The 17,771-nt window shown below is 40.7% G+C and overlaps 2 long non-coding RNA genes across 2 annotated transcripts; both read left to right on the forward strand.

The window, feature by feature from the left end:
* The first annotated feature begins 13,823 nt into the window (after positions 1–13,823).
* Positions 13,824–15,591, forward strand: LOC109204486 (uncharacterized). Its single transcript, XR_002063979.2, has 3 exons — positions 13,824–14,008; positions 15,123–15,395; positions 15,542–15,591. It is a non-coding gene; the product is annotated as an uncharacterized LOC109204486 (long non-coding RNA).
* A 7-nt stretch (positions 15,592–15,598) lies between these two features.
* LOC112846268 (uncharacterized) lies at positions 15,599–17,375 on the forward strand. Its single transcript, XR_003219167.1, has 3 exons — positions 15,599–15,802; positions 16,917–17,189; positions 17,336–17,375. It is a non-coding gene; the product is annotated as an uncharacterized LOC112846268 (long non-coding RNA).
* The last annotated feature ends 396 nt before the right edge of the window (positions 17,376–17,771 follow it).

Below are 17,771 nucleotides of genomic sequence, written 5' to 3' on the forward strand. Positions count from 1 at the left end.
AAAGTAAAGCAAATAATAAAATATATTACAAATAGACTGTTAAACTAAGAACATTAAATTATCCACAAAGTGTTCACTGGTCTCAAAAATCAGCTGAAGATCAGGGTTGTTTTCTCACAGAGTTCAATACAATCAGACTCCAACCAAAGGAGTCACCACCTGCTGACCATTGGTTGGTTTTATTGATTTTATATTATTATTTTTTTTTATATTATCTTGAATGAAGTGTATATTAAGTGTGTTTAACAAGGTTTAACATTAAGGTTCACTTCTCAATAAAGACACATGAATGGTGGGAAATACTGTGTTAATATTTCTGTGTGGTATCACTATAGGTGACCACATAGCTGCAGGCTCATCTGCACCATCTCTGCAGTCAAAAATAACAATCAACTCATAGTTTTTCGATAAGCCTGCAGAAATAAAATAAATAAAATGAGGAAGTTGAAGCTAAATGTGTGCTGCCCTCCAGATGACATCATGCGTTAGGCCTGCTAACTGACAGCAAAGAGAGATTATCAAGAGACTGTGAGACGTAAAACAGACAGAATACAGAGCAACAAGGCAGAAAGTTGGAATAGAAGCTCTTCATTTGACTATAAATAACATCTTGATAAAGTATGAAACTTGCTTTATTCTAAAAAACACACAAGCTCTGTGTATATGTGTTCTGTGGTTGCTACAATAACAAAAATCACACATGTGGTCCATATGAGAGACATACTGAGTAAAGGTGAAAACAACCAGAACTTTGTGTTTATTGGTTTGTTTGTTTATTTTGTGCTTTGAAATGTAACATGTTGCTGCTGAGACAGTAGGAGCTAACTTAGCTCAGCAAACAAGCCTGAGCTGCATGTAGCAGCTGTGTGTGTGTGTGTGTGTGTGTGTGTGTGTGTGTGTGTGTGTGTGTGTGTGTGTGTTAACAATTATTCAACACACCTCCTGTACACATCAGTATACAGAGACTGTGTGCCTCTGCAGTGATTGTCTGCAGCTAAAGACATATTAATCCTGTTAGCTCTGTTGTGTTAGTGTTGAGTTTCCAGTACAGAGATACGATCAGGAATGTTTTTCCTGTTGAACTACGTGGGAAGCGAGAGTGTAATTATTATCTCTGAGCAGCTGACTATGCTAATAATAATCTGTGCACAAATAACATTAGATATGGCTGTATGGATTTTATTTATATTATTTGAGTTTACTTAGGTTTATATTCAATATGATTCTGATTGGAAGGTGAAATGTGAGACTCTCAGACTGTGATGCATTTGTGTTGTGTTTAGAACAATTGTGTGTAAATAAAGGTCTGGCAGAAAAACACACGACCTGTCAGACATCTCATCATTTACCTGTTTTTTTAGGACCAGATATAATCCAATTACAGGCTTTTACTAGCTGAGTATTTCATAGGTCAAAATCTTTGTAATTAAACTTGCAGTATGTTGCATCTAGTTTTCTACACACATGTTGTAATTACAGTGTTTCAGCTTTATCTGTAATCTGTTTTTTATATATTGAGTGAGGTTATCAAATCATCTTCAGATTTGTGTTAATGTTTTTCTTTGATATGCCAACAAATTATACACTTTACTATTAATTTAGATGTTATCATTTTACTTTAGTTTGTGAAACACACACGTCTTTAGTTTAGTTTGAACTACACACTGAGTCACTTCCTGTGTTTGTGTCACAACCAAACTTAAAGGCAGAATTTTACCACATCGTGAGAACATTCACAGATCTGTGCTGAGCTTAAAGAAACATTTTGACTGTAGAACTGACTGATAATATTTGAGCTAAGAGGAGAATTAATTTCAACAAAGTTCCTCTGAAAAAAACAATATAAGGAATACAACCGATTCATAAAGATGGAGAAGATCTGGGGCCAAATAAAAATAAAAGGCGTACGTCTGCAGCATCAGTCAGGAGGTACAAAACAACTTATACTATTACAAGTCAGAATAGTGCTCTTAAGATGCGGCAAACCTGTGACACCATTAATAGTTATGAATATATTAAAACACTGGCTAAGGAGATGACACTCAGTCTGCAGAAGAAGAAAACTCCAGCAGGATCCACAGGACACGACAACAAAGACAAAACTATGACCTGCAACGTGTGTCAGTAACTAAGCAACAGAGCACCTTTGTATATCACAGAGAAAGGTAGGAACACAAAAAAGGAAAGAAGCTTAAATGTTTGCAGTGGACAGGAAATGTGAACACGTCGCACAACTGCTGTGGTCAAAGCTACAGGAGCTGTTTGAGGTTGGTGTGAAAGGAAGGAAGCACAGAGAGGTGATAGAAGGAGGAGCTGAATATAAACTCTGGTCTTATCTACATTAAGTGCAGCTTCTCTTTGTTCTGCATTTATTATCAATGCAAAGTCGAACACTTTGAGATTAGATGCAGATCAGCGTGCAGGGCTGGACGTGAGGATGGGGCACTCTTTGCTCTGTTTGCTGGGTTTATTCTGTGAGTACAATACACACCTTTACTGTTTGAATGGCAGTGATGAAGGAAAATGTTTCTCACTGGTGACAATTACAGTGTATCACTGCTTTAACCTGTTTACCTGACAGCTTCAACACCAGAGATGGGCAGTAACGCGTTACTTGTAACGCGTTACTGTAATCTGATTACTTTTTTCAAGTAACGAGTAATGTAAGGGATTACTATTGCAAAAACGGTAATTAGATTACCGTTACTTTCACGTAGGAACGCTGCGTTACTGCGTTACTAAAACCGTGATTTTTTGCGAGAACGTCTCATGACAGTGACGTAAGCGAGTGCGACGTTCGTGACAACAGCTGTCTGCAGATCATAATATATCGAGTGCGGGACAGAGTGTAGCATGCAGCGTTTAAAGCGTGGAAGTACTGACCTTATTTTGAGTTTGATTCCATAAAAAGTGACAAAAACATTAGTGTCCGTTGTGCGTGGGAAGAAAACTTCTTTTTACAGCGAAAAAACCCCTAAACTTCCAAGCAAGCACCGAGTGTACTACGACGTAATGTGAAATTCACAGAGAAACTCGCGGATTCTTCCACTGACCGCTGCGGCACACCTGCACCAGGGTAAACCTCCGCCTATCCCAGTCCTGCTTTACAGGTGAAAATAGAGCAACAGGACCGCTAGTCTTTGATTTTATTTATTTTCTGCTGTGTTTTACTTGCATCTATTTGAAAGAGTGAGTGTAAACACAAAAAAATATTTTATTTTATGTGCTGGAATGTGCAGAAAATAGGTTTAAATGTTAAACAAATTTCTTCCAGTCAGAGAATGTTGCATATAATTTAATTTTTGCTTGATGCATAAAGTTAAAAGATTAAAACTAATAAAACAAGTTTTAAAAAGAGACTTTTCCATTTGATTACATTTTGTATGATGAATTATGCAGAAAAAGTAGAATTGGGCTGAAAGATCTATCGCTTTATCACCTATTCAGGTTGTAAATCGTGTTTTTAAAAAGTAACTAAGTAACTAAGTAACTAAGTAATCGATTACTTTTGAAAATAAGTAATCAGTAAAGTAACGGGATTACTTTTTGGGGGAAGTAATCAGTAATTAGTAACTGATTACTTTTTTCAAGTAACTTGACCAACACTGTTCAACACAGAAGACTAGATTTTCTTCATGTTTCCAGCCTGTTTGACAGCTAATAGAAACACATAAATTAGGTGATGAGCAATAACTGTGCCATGAATATTTATCTTTTAAAACCCTCAGTTCATATATTTATTGTGATTTTGTCAATTGTATAATGTCTGATGATGTTTCATTCATTATTTTAGTGCTCAGTACAGTCATCCATGGAAACAATGAAGGTGAGAAATTGTTTTTTTCTCCCTGTGTTGCTCTAAATGACGTCCTCTGTGTTATATTTTGTATCATAAACCAAACATTTCATTGAGATTATTGGTTAAAATGTTAATATAACCATGTTAAGTGTGTGAGCACTCAAGCACACACCCACGATACAAACTGTATATTTACTGAAGAGCTGTGGCTTCATACATGTGGATTTTCTTTTCATGTTTATCTGATCTGAAAATATCAACAGTGTGTGTAGTGCAGATTATCTCACTGAGTTATGTTGTTGGCATGTATGCTGGATTATATAGTGGGATTTTTTTGGATTACCTCTTGGAGTTGTAAAAATGCTAATTATCAAAAGCTGCACACAGATGACAAATTAAAGGAAAATCCAACATGAAACATGGTAACCAAATGCTGCTCTGAGCTCAGCATAGAGTTTGTTACCTTCATCCCTCATCTGGTCTCTTAATTAGAAGCTGTCTAACACGTCACTCCAAAGTCTCTGTAGATGTTCAGTGTGTCAAATTGTGTGGCTTTTCTGGGACCATCAAACAACAGCTGACAAACAATGAGACAATTATAACAATAATAATAGTGTAATATTTAATGACTGAAACAAAATGGTTTGCTATATTTACATATGAGCTACAGATGCAAGCAGCACATTTTCTGTACATCTTGAAGTCACTGACTGGGCTCTGCACTTTTTTTTTCTGTTTCCTTATCAAGAGCATCCAAGGACACACATGTATCCCTTTAGAAATAAACTTAGCCCTATAATTCTCTACTAGCCACACAAACATACTGCAACAGAAAGACTCGATAATCAGACACAGGGGGTTACAGGTGGGTCCTTGGATGATCTTGATAAGGAAACAGCCTTTATTGTTTTATGACTTGTTTTGCTGACTGTTGGGGCCCGAGCTGTAACCCCTGTGTCTAATCATCGAGTCTTACTGTTGCAGTGTGTTTGTGTGACTAGTAGATAATTATAGGGCTAGTTGCATTAAAGGAAGATTGGGTGTCAATACAGGGCTAGTGTGGCTAGGTGAGAATGTGTGTTTTTAGAAGTATCACAAGAAAAGTTTATTTCTAAAGGGATAAATGTTATTTGTGGTACTCTGTTTAAAAACTACAAGGTTCTGTCTCTTTCGGAGCGCAAAAGAAAGTGAAATGCACCTAAACTAGTTGAATTAAATCATCTATGTCTAAATAACAGAACGCCAAGACCTATGCGATCCTTAAAAACAGTTTAATTAATTAAAATACATAAAGTGCAGGTATATTACTACTACCATGGATGGAGCAGGTGTAGAGAGACGGCAGTCTGCTAAAATGACCAACACTCCGGTCAGAGGAGGGACTAGAAATGCAGACGTGGCTCACAGATCTCTTCAGAGAGCTCAGCAGATGAATAAAGTCATTTTTAAGTTTTTTGCAAAGTTTTTTGTTCTTTGCAGAATTGTTCCTGCATGAACGATGATGTTTTTTAATTAATTTAGTAAAAATTGATCTCAAAATACTACATAAATCTTAATTGCAGTTCACGTATATTTTATATTTATTTATTATTCAATATATGAACAGTGTATGAACATACTGTCACAGATTGTGTTCGTGCATAAAAGTGTTTCAGGTTGTTAACTTTGTGGCTGTGTTGGATTCTAGATGCTGTGCTAACTATTGAACCCAGCTGGTCCAGTTTTTTCATCGGAGAGTTTGTTACCTTCAAATGTGACATGAATGAAGGAGAAGACACTGACTGGTATTACAGAGTCAACAAGGATGGTCGAGAATTTATCCGCTACAACACAAACAAAGACTACAACTTACAAATTAAATATTCAAGTCACAGTGGTGAATATCAGTGCTTTGGTGAGAAGAAGATCTCACGTGATACAAAGATCAGTAACACCGTCTCTGTAACTGTATCAGGTAAGTCCTCAGTGTCCAATAATGTGATGATTCCTGTTGAAAATCATCTGAATTATAAAACTCTGAATACATTTAATCAATGTTGTCATTGAAACTTGCTCACAGTATACACAGTACTACAATACTCACAGACTGACAATTATTATTACTAAATGTGTTATTTTAATATATAACAAGAATAACTGTGGATTAAATTCATTTTAAATAAGGAGAAGAAGAAACATCAAAAGCTTTAGAAAATTTAAGGTGATGATGTTTCTGTTATCTAAAAATGAAACTAGCCAGATCCCTCTGAACCCATCATTGTGTTTCCTTCAAGAGTGAACAGAGCTGCTCGTGATTGTTCGTTTTTATGGGCCGATGGGGTTTTATTTCATTTCTTTTTTTTAATGGTATAAATTAATGGTGGTGGATTGGCCAGTTGGTCATGATCGACTCTGTGCTGGACCAATTACAGCCGAGGAGGTCTGACTTTAAAGTTGAGGTGAAAAGGAACGCGATTTGTCCCGTACTACTTCAGCTAGAAAGTTGCTAATTCAATCATGAAACTGATCAATGATCAGCTGATCGGCTTTTCTCTCTGCGCCAGAAAGAGGAAACCAGCGGATGTCGCGCTAAACAACAGCAGCACGTTTAAGCTTGATCAGCTGTTGTTAGCATTTATTTAATATTACTTTCTAGTATCAGCTGATGTTTGCTGGAGCCACAGCTGTAAAGCTGCTGGTCATGATGTCGGTTTGGATATGTGGTGAGAGGGAAACATGCAGATGAAACCAGGAGATGTCCTTACTGAATCATCAGAGCTGAACAGGTGATGGAGAAACAGGTTTACCTTTTAGGTGACATGGATGAGTTGAAGGGAAGTTATGAACTGTTTCTGAGAGACAAATAACACCAGGATCCTTTTCTATGTAGCTGACAGCTGGTAACTGTGCAGGGGCGGATCTAGCAAAGTTTTGCCAGGGGGCCAGGTAGGGCATTAACAGGGAAAAGGGGGCACAAAGAAATACTTTTCTTTCTTATTCTCATTTAAAATGTCTAGCTTTTAATAAATAATTATCTGAATCTTACAACCAAAGTTTTCATCTGATGTAAAATGCTTAGAAATCCATTAATGTATTCAGTAAATATTAAGTCTAGTATATACCCTAGTACGTTATAGTATTCTTTCCTTTGGGAAGGTACCATCTGTGCAGTCTGCTATTCTGTTGAAGAAAGATGTTGAATTAATTTAATTGCTGGAGAAAAATGATAGATTACATAGAGTGCATTTGTTTTATATGTGCATTAAATTAAAATCGGTTTTGTCAGTTAAGCATCTTGAGGCAGAGGGTACGAGAGTGGTTCCCTATTTTTTTCTTTTCTTTTTTGCTGAGAGTTGGCAACCCTATTAGTTAGGTATATGTAATTATAGATTAGGTTGTTTTATATTTTTGCTAAGTACCGTTTAGAATACCAGAATAGTGAGGATGGTGTAGGTTTAAGTTTATTATAAAGGCTTTATGGCTTTTCCTATAATACCATGGTGGGCCGGTCACTAGTCAAAATGCCCGGGCTGATTTTTTGTCCCAGTCCAGCCCTGACAGTGAACTGCATTAGTTTACATTCAGTGTGACTTCTTCAGGCCTGAGATTGGACAAACATTTATACTGTGTTTATTTAGAGATCTACAACCTGAATTACCGCAGCTCTGTCACCATGTTGAGACAGAAATCAGCGAAAATTTGAAATGTCTTAAACTGCAAGTAACAAAAAACAACAACAATATAATGAAAACATGAAAACACACACCATTTATTTCCATAAAAAAAACACAGCCAGAATCACAAATACAAGTTAAAATCCCCCGTATACAATAAAAAAAGTGTTCTCAATACGCTAAAACCCTGCCGGCAGAAATAACTATACACTATTAAAACAAAGCTAAACAAATCTCTCCCATATGCTAAAATCCCCCCCGTCCCATAATCCCATAATCCCACAGTCCAGCCACACGTGGGCGAATGTTCCTTATCTGAAACAGGAGAGGAATTTCTTTTACGGGATGGAAACCACGCCAGCCAGAAGAACAAGGAGGGGGCTCCTGTCGCAGACCTGTCTCCTCCTGACAGCGCGTCGCCGCACAGTCCCGCCCCACTCCACACCTGAACACGGCCTCCCTCGTAGCACCATCAGATGCAGGCAGAGTTGCACCCCTGCCCTGCTGTGAATTGCAGCCATCGCCACGCGCTGTTGCTGTTCCTGCCGTTGGGACTGGATCGCCGAAACGACTCGTGGCGCCCCACAGTCAGGCAGCAGTTCCTCCAACACATGTGCGGGCTTACACGCGTTCCCTTTTCTCCTGCTCACCTTTCGTGCGTTGCTTTTTTGTCTCTGCGCTCACTATCCCCTTTAACAGGTCAGCCTGGCCGCTGATAGGCTACCTCGGGAAGCGCCCCCACCTCACAGGTGCCTACAATTGTCTGCTTAGTCCACAGTGGATTAGGAGAATATTGTGTACAACACTATGTACCAATACACAGATTGATAAAACATAAAAACACAAATTTCCACTGTGTGACAATCATATCATTGTTTGTGAGTCCTGGATTATTTGATGATATGCTTACATTATGTGTTCTTTTGTTTTCAGTTCCATATTGCTTTTTAGTTTAGTTTTCCTTCAGTGTTCCACAAGTGGATGGAACACTTGTGAAAACCCTCTAGTGTTAAGTCACTCTTGTCTTCATGTCTGTTTACGGTTTTGTCTGTGTCAAGCTCGTGTGTCTTAGTCTGGGTTTTATTTTGGTGGCCTCTTGTCTCTTTCTTGTGTTGAGTCTTACTTCCACTTCTTCTTATTCCCAATTTATCCCTGCTGTGTTACACAGCTGTCTCCAATTCCCCTAATCTCCCATTCTGAAGTACATTGTTCTATTCTATTCAATTCAATTTTATTTATATAGCGCCAACAACAGTCACCTCAAGGCGCTTTATATTGTAAGGTAGAGCATACAATTATACATACAGAGAAAAACCCAACAATCATATGACCCCTATAAGCAAGCACTTTGGCAACAGTGGGAAGGAAAAACTCCCTTTTAACAGGAAGAAACCTCCAGCAGAACCAGGCTCAGGGCGGCTGATCTGCTGCGACCGGTTGGGGTGAGAGAAGGAAGACAGGATAAAAGACATGCTGTGGAAGAGAGACAGAGATTAATAACAAGTGTGATCCAGCAGAGAGGTCTATGAACACATAGTGAGTGAGAAATCTGACTGAAAAAGAAATACTCAATGCATCATGGGAGTCCCCCAGCAGCCTACGCCTATTGTAGCATAACTAAGTGAAGATTCAGGGTCACCTGATCCACCCTAACTGTAGTATTTGTCAAAACGGAAGGTTTTAAGGCTAATCTCAAAAGCTGAGATGGGTGACGAGCCCCCACTTTGTTACTGTCCCCCACCCTCTTCGCCTAGCTTTCATGTGGGGACGTAACAAAGTGGGGGCTCGTCCGGGATCGGAATGAAAGGAGTTGAGTTAATTACGATTGTGAACAGGTGTTTGTGTGTTGTGTGAGGGTCATTTGACTAGGTGCTGCTCTCCCCGGCTAGCATAGGGGAGTGTCTAGCTGAGCGTTTGCTCTTCCTTCGGACACTCATTTTTTGTTTTGCCTTTGTTATTTTCGGAGCAAACCCGGGTGGGGATTAATTCTCTGTTGGGGGTAGGCTTGTCGGTGTTTTGTGCACCTGATGCTTAGCCTTTAAAGCTGCCTTGAGCCTGGTACACCCCAGAAGCTAAGTAGGCTAAGATTTTAGTAGGTAGGTCTGGGGAGAGGGTCGGTGGTATTTTTATTTATTGGTTAACTCTGTGGCCACACACATTTCGCATCTGTGTTTGATTTTTGTGTTGGACGTGGTTCTCATTTGTTATTATTGTTCGCCTCAGGTTTTTTGTTGTGGTCTTTAATGGCTACCTTTGATATTGCCATGTTTAAGGCAAACCCTTCGCTTGTCCAGCTGGACGCCTGTAAGAAGAGGGATTTGCATGAGGTGGCATCATTTTATGGCATTGGTGTCTCCACAGCTCTGCATAAGGCTGAGCTAAAAGCTGCTCTTGTGTCTGGCTTGGTGGAGAAAGGGATAGTGGCCTTGCCAGTGTCTGCCAGTCCACCTGAGCATGGCGTAGCGTCTCAGCCTGTTTCGCAGGTGCCACCTCAAGCTGTAGCTCCATCAGTATCTACGCCTGTTGCTCAGGGCCTGCCTGAGGACAAGCCGATGACACTGCCTCACTTCGAACCTCTCTCCATTGAGTCATCAGTAGGTTCGAAGCAGAATGCTAGGCTCCGTGTCCGCCTGGCTTGTCTCCAGTTGGAAAAGGAAGATCGTGAGAGGGAGTTCCAGCTAAAGAAGGAGTTGGAACTTAGGCATTTAGAGGCAGAGCTTGCAAGGGCCAGGGAGGTTGAATTGAAAAAGGTGGAGGTGGAAGCAGAGACAGCTGTCAAGTTGCGACAGTTGGAACTCCAGCAGGCTTCCCTTCCTGCGACTGCCTTCATTCAGCAGGCAGAGGCACCATTTAATGTGGGGAAAAACATTCGTCTGGTTCCAGTGTTTCGCGACACTGAGGTTGACAGTTATTTCGAGTCCTTTGAGCGAATAGCCACAGCCTTGCACTGCCCACGGGATTCGTGGGGCATTTTGTTACAATGTAAGCTGGTAGGTAAAGCTCAGGAAGTTTGTTCCTCATTGTCAGCTGAGGACAGTCTGAATTATGACAAGCTGAAAAGTGCCATCCTGCTAGCTTATGAGCTATTCCCAGAAGCTTATAGGCAGCATTTCCGGGGGTTGAAAAGGGGACAGGGTCAATCCTACCAAGATTTTGCGAGGAAGAAAAGTGTGCTTTTTGATCAGTGGTGTGTGTCCAGCAAAGCTACTGACCTGGCGTCGATGCGTGAATTAATGCTGGTAGAGGAATTTAAGAACTGCATCTCTGAGCAGATTGCAGTATACCTCAGTGAACAGAAGGTTTCCTCATTACAGCAGGCTGCAACACTGGCTGATGAGTTTGCCCTCATCCATAAAACCAGTGTCATTAAGCATGACCGACGCGATGACCTAGTGAAGGTTAGTGATGCGCCAGCTACACAGTACCCAAAGAGTGAGGTACTTGTGTCTCGTCCTAAAGCAGAACGAAAGTGTTTCTTCTGTTTTAAGCCTGGCCATTTAATCGCAAATTGTGAGGCCTACAAACAGAAACAGTCGGTCTCGAGGGCTAGGAGTGTGCCAGCTAGCAAAGCTGATACAGGCGTGGTTTCAAGAGCCAAAACAAAGCTCTCTTTCTTCTGCCACAAACCTGGCCACCTGATTGCTCACTGTTTGAAAGCCAACTCAAAGCAAAAACAATCTGCTTTCAAAAGAGTTAACTGTGGTTCGCAAACGGACAAAGTTGCTAGTCATAGGCGACAATTGGAGCATAATTGCTCGGTGGTGTCATTTGGTCACTGTCAGAGATCAACTAATTGTGATCCACCACCTGTTGACCATCTTTCAGGTCCAGATGACCTGCAGTGTGATAGATTGTGTGTGACACAACCATTTAAACCTGCACCTCTGGCTAACCGGCATACCTGTCGCCATGACCTAGCGAAGAAGTGTCTGAAAAGTGTTTCGGAAAGGCCTTCTAGCTTTTCGCTGGGTTCTCCATATGTGATGGCTCAAAAAACATCTGGCTGTCGCTTGGGACACTATTTTGAGGGACTTGAGCCAACCCCATTCAGTGTTTTTGACCCATCAAAAAGGTCTTGGCAGATTTGGCAGGGTATGCCTACCCGTTATTGTGGTGCATGGTAAGTGAAATATTTAAGATTTGTGTATGACATCCTGTGACAAACCATTGGTTTGTATTTATGGGAGGGGGTGTTACGGCCCTAGCAGGGCCTCCTGAAACTACTCTTGTGTGGGTGTGGTGTTTTCTCTCCACCTCCTCTTCTCTTGCTCCACCCCTGTCTCTCTCTTGCTCTTCTCTCTCCCCAGGACACAGCTGGGCCTCATTTACCACCTGGGCCCAGTCAGCAATCACCTCTTTGAGGTCATATAAGCTGGGGATGACCTGGATGTAGGAGGGTGGTTTTTCTCTGGTGTTCCCATATTGTGTGTTGAAGGTGTCGGGAGAGATCCTATAGTGTGGAGTGGTGGAAGCAGTGTGCAGTGTAGCTGCTTCACGTGAGTAGTGTGGGCTTGTGGGCCTCGGCAGCAGTAAAGCTAGCTCTGCTAGTGACAGGATGAGCTTGTGGGCCCCTGGAAGTCCTCGTGGTGTGGAGTTTTTTTGTTCGGTTGTTGTGTTCTTTGTTGTTGCAACCCTTTTCTTTTTCTAGTGTTGTTGGAAAAACGGCGTTGCCGGCTCTTTATGTTAAGGTTCTCTATAATAAAAACGATTTTATTTACTAAACACCTCTGGCTGTTCTCCTTTCATTCTGTTCTGGACCCATTTGTTACCAGTCCCCACACACACCCCTAGACCTTCATCGTGGGGACGCAACAGGTGTTTGTCTACTGAATTTGGAGCTGCATCCACAGAAGAGAGGCCTGAGAGCTGAAGACTCAGCCTCCCATTCAACCTTAAAATATTACACAAGTTTGATTAGAGACACAGCTAAGCATTTTGCAATTTTGCATAATTTTAAAAAGTTTACATTTGTTCAGTATTGAACAGCAGAAATGAGGCTTTATTGTCGGGAGTAAGTAAAAAAAACAAAAACAAAAAAAAAACAGTGGCTGACACCGTAGACTGGTGGGCAATAAGTAAGCGAATAATGCAAAAACAAAAACCAAAAAAATCCCAACAACAGATTTTTTGATGGGAAACTATTCCTGAGAGAGAGAGAGAGAGAGAGAGAGAGAGAGCTCTACATGAAGTGCGATTTTTATCGTGGTGGAAGCAAAACAGCAAAAGTAAGAGGAAATTCGTGATGATGTTTATGTGAAGCGTAGTTTGGATCGTCTTTGGCTGCTGGTTCCGTCAATATTGTTTGGAGAGAGATAAAACCTGCTGCTTCAGAATCTGGCGCAAAAAGGACGTAAACACAAAGCGCCCACCAACGCTTCAAAATCAGTGAGCTGTCGGCTTTCAGCCCCGACGGCGCGTATGTGCCGTCGGGTGAGAAAGGCGACATCTCACTGATTCGGATGCGTTGGGTCCACGTTTTGTGTTTGCATCTTTGTGCAGAAACATGCAGCGTTAGCTCCTGGCTCTCTAGCTGTCTAACAGTTAGTTGAGATACCTGTGCTGTCCTCATGTGCTGCTGCCAGTTGTTGATTCTCATCAAATTTGATTTGAAGACACTTTTTTTCTTGTGCTGTTGGTGCCTGTTTGTAACAAGTGTGATGATCACACTGAGATCAGGGACCGACCTACCTGAGAAACCTGAGATCTATTATTGAACTCCATCCATCTTCTTAACCCATCATCCAGGGTTGTGAGCCAATAAGCACTTATAAGCACAATATTACAAAAATTCTTTTTTTTTTTGTTTGAGGTCTTTCTTTACTATATAACAAAGTTGTTCTTCAAACAAGTGATGATCTTTCCTGTAACTTCAACAGCAAGTAAACCCAGAGCCACACTGACAGCACAAAGTTCAATCATACCAGCAGGGGGCAGTGTGACACTGAGCTGCTCTGTGGAGGACTCTGCTGGCTGGAAGTTTGACTGGTTCAGACGTGATTCACAGTTTTCTGGAGCTCAGAAAATAGGAGCTGGAACGTCAGAGCACACTATCAGTATTTCAGAAGGAGGCAACTATTACTGCAGAGGAGGGAGAGGAGATCCAGTTTTCTCCACAGAGGACAGTGCTCCAGTTACAATTCAGAAACAAGGTGAGGGTTAAGTTTTGTTGTGACATAAAACTGAAATCTATAATTGAATTAAAGTAACACTTATAACTATGATTTTTTTTTATGTGTTTTGTGTTTCCTCTTAATTTATTTATTTAAATATTTGTGTTTATTTGTTTGATGAACAGTTTTGGCTGCTGTGAAACTGCAGCACAGCTGGTCTCAGATATTCACTGGTGAGACAATCACTCTGAGATGTGAGATTCAGGGAGGTGAAGGAAAGGTGCGGAAATATGAATGGACAGCACCCAACACAAACAGCCCTCCAACATCCAGTGAATACAGGATCAGCAGAGTTTCAGTGTCCCACAGTGGAGACTACAGATGTCGGGGTAGCAGTGACTATCTCTTAACAGGATGGAGTGATGCCTTCAGACTGACAGTTTCAGGTAAGTTGGACCATGATTCATGCTGACATTTAATGTTTTAATGTTCACATCTGTCTTAACAGGAAATCTCCAACAATGATCCAGCTGTCTGCAGGCAGCTCAGGACAACAGTTTTTCTCACTGTGCAAACAGAAGCAGAGACACCATGGAGGCTCTTAAAATATCAGCAATGTAAAGAGGAATGTACAGAGATGACAGTTTGATAAGAGAATGATAAATCAGTGAAATCTTTAGTTTGTTAAACAGTCTAATGTGTCACATGCAGGTAGGGATGGGAATTTATTGATTCTCATCGCTTCCACCGTCTCTAAGCAGAATATCAAAGACATTCATGCAGATTAATTAGAGGTTGTGAGGTCAAATGTTTGTGCATGTTGGAGGTATTTCCCCTCTTTGTTGTGATCAGTGTTGGGATCATTACTCAAAAAAAGTAAAGCAAAAAAGTTCTTACACAAAACCAGCACAAAGAGACCTTAAATCAGTTGTCATGGTGATTTTAATGTAGAAACATGAACAGGTAGAAACGGAGCTGCAGCCTGACTGCTCATCAGTTTGTTACCTGTTGAAGTTCAGCAGCAGCTTCACAGCAAATGACGGCTCATTTTCTCACGGTGCTGGTCTGGGGTCAGCATTCACTCAGCTTTAACATCACTCTGGGTTCTTGGCTAGCTTAGCGTTAGCATGCTGTCTGTAAAGGTGCTTTAAAGAGCCGAGGTTGTGTTGACATTTGACTAAGTGAATGAAATTGTTTCTGTCCTGCAGCAGTCTCCACTTAAGCATCACTTTCATCCTTTGTGCAATAACAATAAAAATAATGTCCACATCCAGACTGCACCACCATTTTCTCCTTTGACACAAACTGAGTGAGTGCAAGAACCAATAAGTAGGATCGATAGGAAGGCAGAGTAGTGATTCCCAGGACTTGGACTACTGGGAACCGGTACAATAAAAGAATCGGTTCTCTACTCCAATTCCTACATGCAGGATATCTAATTTCTGTTTTTGTTCGAAACTCTGATAAATTATCAAGTGAATGTTTAAAGTCTGATCAATACTGTAAGAAACTTATTCATGATGGTGATTTAATGTTTTACTTATTTTGTTTCCTCAACAGCAAGTAAACCCAGAGCCACACTGACAGCACACAGTTCAGTCATACCAGCAGGGGGCAGTGTGACACTGAGCTGCTCTGTGGAGGACTCTGCTGGCTGGAAGTTTAACTGGTTCAGACGTGATTCACAGTTTTCTGGAGCTCAGAAAATAGGAGCTGGAACATCAGAGCACACTATCAGTATTTCAGAAGGAGGCATCTATTACTGCAGAGGAGGGAGAGGAGATCCAGTTTTCTCCACAGAGGACAGTGCTCCAGTTACAATTCAGAAAAAAGGTGAGGGTTAAATTTTGTTGTGACATAAAACTGAAATCTATAATTGAATTAAAGTAACACTTATAACTATGATTTTTTTTTATGTGTTTTGTGTTTCCTCTTAATTTATTTATTTAAATATTTGTGTTTATTTGTTTGATGAACAGTTTTGGCTGCTGTGAAACTGCAGCACAGCTGGTCTCAGATATTCACTGGTGAGACAATCACTCTCAGATGTGAGATTAAGGGAGGTGAAGGAAAGGTGTGGAAATATGAATGGACAGCACCCAACACAAACAGCCCTCCAACATCCAGTGAATACAGGATCAGCAGAGTTTCAGTGTCCCACAGTGGAGACTACAGATGTCGGGGTAGCAGTGACTATCTCTTAACAGGATGGAGTGATGCCTTCAGAGTGACAGTTTCAGGTAAGTTGGACCATGATTCATGCTGACATTTAATGTTTTAATGTTTACATCTGTCTTAACAGGAAATCTCCAACAATGATCCAGCTGTCTGCAGGCAGCTCAGGACAACAGTTTTTCTCACTGTGCAAACAGAAAGTAGAGACACCATGGAGGCTCTTAAAATATCAGCAATGTAAAGAGGAATGTACAGAGATGACAGTTTGATAAGAGAATGATAAATCAGTGAAATCTTTAGTTTGTTAAACAGTCTAATGTGTCACATGCAGGTAGGGATGGGAATTTATTGATTCTCATCGCTTCCACCGTCTCTAAGCAGAATATCAAAGACATTCATGCAGATTAATTAGAGTCTGTGAGGTCAAATGTTTGTGCATGTTGGAGGTATTTCCCCTCTTTGTTGTGATCAGTGTTGGGATCATTACTCAAAAAAAGTAAAGCAAAAAAGTTCTTACACAAAACCAGCACAAAGAGACCTTAAATCAGTTGTCATGGTGATTTTAATGTAGAAACATGAACAGGTAGAAACGGAGCTGCAGCCTGACTGCTCATCAGTTTGTTACCTGTTGAAGTTCAGCAGCAGCTTTACTGTAAATCACAGCTCATTTCTCACAGTGCTGGTCTGGGGTCAGCATTCACTCAGCTTTAACGTCACTCTGGGTTCTTGGCTAGCTTAGCGTTAGCATGCTGTCTGTAAAGGTGCTTTAAAGAGCCGAGGTTTTGTTGACATTTGACTAAGTGAATGAAATTGTTTCTGTCCTGCAGCAGTCTCCACTTAAGCATCACTTTCATCCTTTGTGCAATAACAATAAAAATAATGTCCACATCCAGACTGCACCACCATTTTCTCCTTTGACACAAACTGAGTGAGTGCAAGAACCAATAAGTAGGATCGATAGGAAGGCAGAGTAGTGATTCCCAGGACTTGGACTACTGGGAACCGGTACAATAAAAGAATCGGTTCTCTACTCCAATTCCTACATGCAGGATATCTAATTTCTGTTTTTGTTCGAAACTCTGATAAATTATCAAGTGAATGTTTAAAGTCTGATCAATACTGTAAGAAACTTATTCATGATGGTGATTTAATGTTTTACTTATTTTGTTTCCTCAACAGCAAGTAAACCCAGAGCCACACTGACAGCACACAGTTCAGTCATACCAGCAGGGGGCAGTGTGACACTGAGCTGCTCTGTGGAGGACTCTGCTGGCTGGAAGTTTGACTGGTTCAGACGTGATTCACAGTTTTCTGGAGCTCAGAAAATAGGAGCTGGAACATCAGAGCACACTATCAGTATTTCAGAAGGAGGCATCTATTACTGCAGAGGAGGGAGAGGAGATCCAGTTTTCTCCACAGAGGACAGTGCTCCAGTTACAATTCAGAAAAAAGGTGAGGGTTAAGTTTTGTTGTGACATAAAACTGAAATCTATAATTGAATTAAAGTAACACTTATAACTATGATTTTTTTTTATGTGTTTTGTGTTTCCTCTTAATTTATTTATTTAAATATTTGTGTTTATTTGTTTGATGAACAGTTTTGGCTGCTGTGAAACTGCAGCACAGCTGGTCTCAGATGTTCACTGGTGAGACAATCACTCTCAGATGTGAGATTCAGGGAGGTGAAGGAAAGGTGTGGAAATATGAATGGACAGCACCCAACACAAACAGCCCTCCAACATCCAGTGAATACAGGATCAGCAGAGTTTCAGTGTCCCACAGTGGAGACTACAGATGTCGGGGTAGCAGTGACTATCTCTTAACAGGATGGAGTGATGCCTTCAGACTGACAGTTTCATGTAAGTTGGACCATGATTCATGCTGACATTTAATGTTTTCATGTTTACATCTGTCTTAACAGGAAATCTCCAACAATGATCCAGCTGTCTGCAGGCAGCTCAGGACAACAGTTTTTCTCACTGTGCAAACAGAAGCAGAGACACCATGGAGGCTCTTAAAATATCAGCAATGTAA

Source organism: Oreochromis niloticus, linkage group LG3 (assembly GCF_001858045.2).
Source record: "Oreochromis niloticus isolate F11D_XX linkage group LG3, O_niloticus_UMD_NMBU, whole genome shotgun sequence".
Taxonomy (NCBI): Eukaryota; Metazoa; Chordata; class Actinopteri; order Cichliformes; family Cichlidae; genus Oreochromis; species Oreochromis niloticus.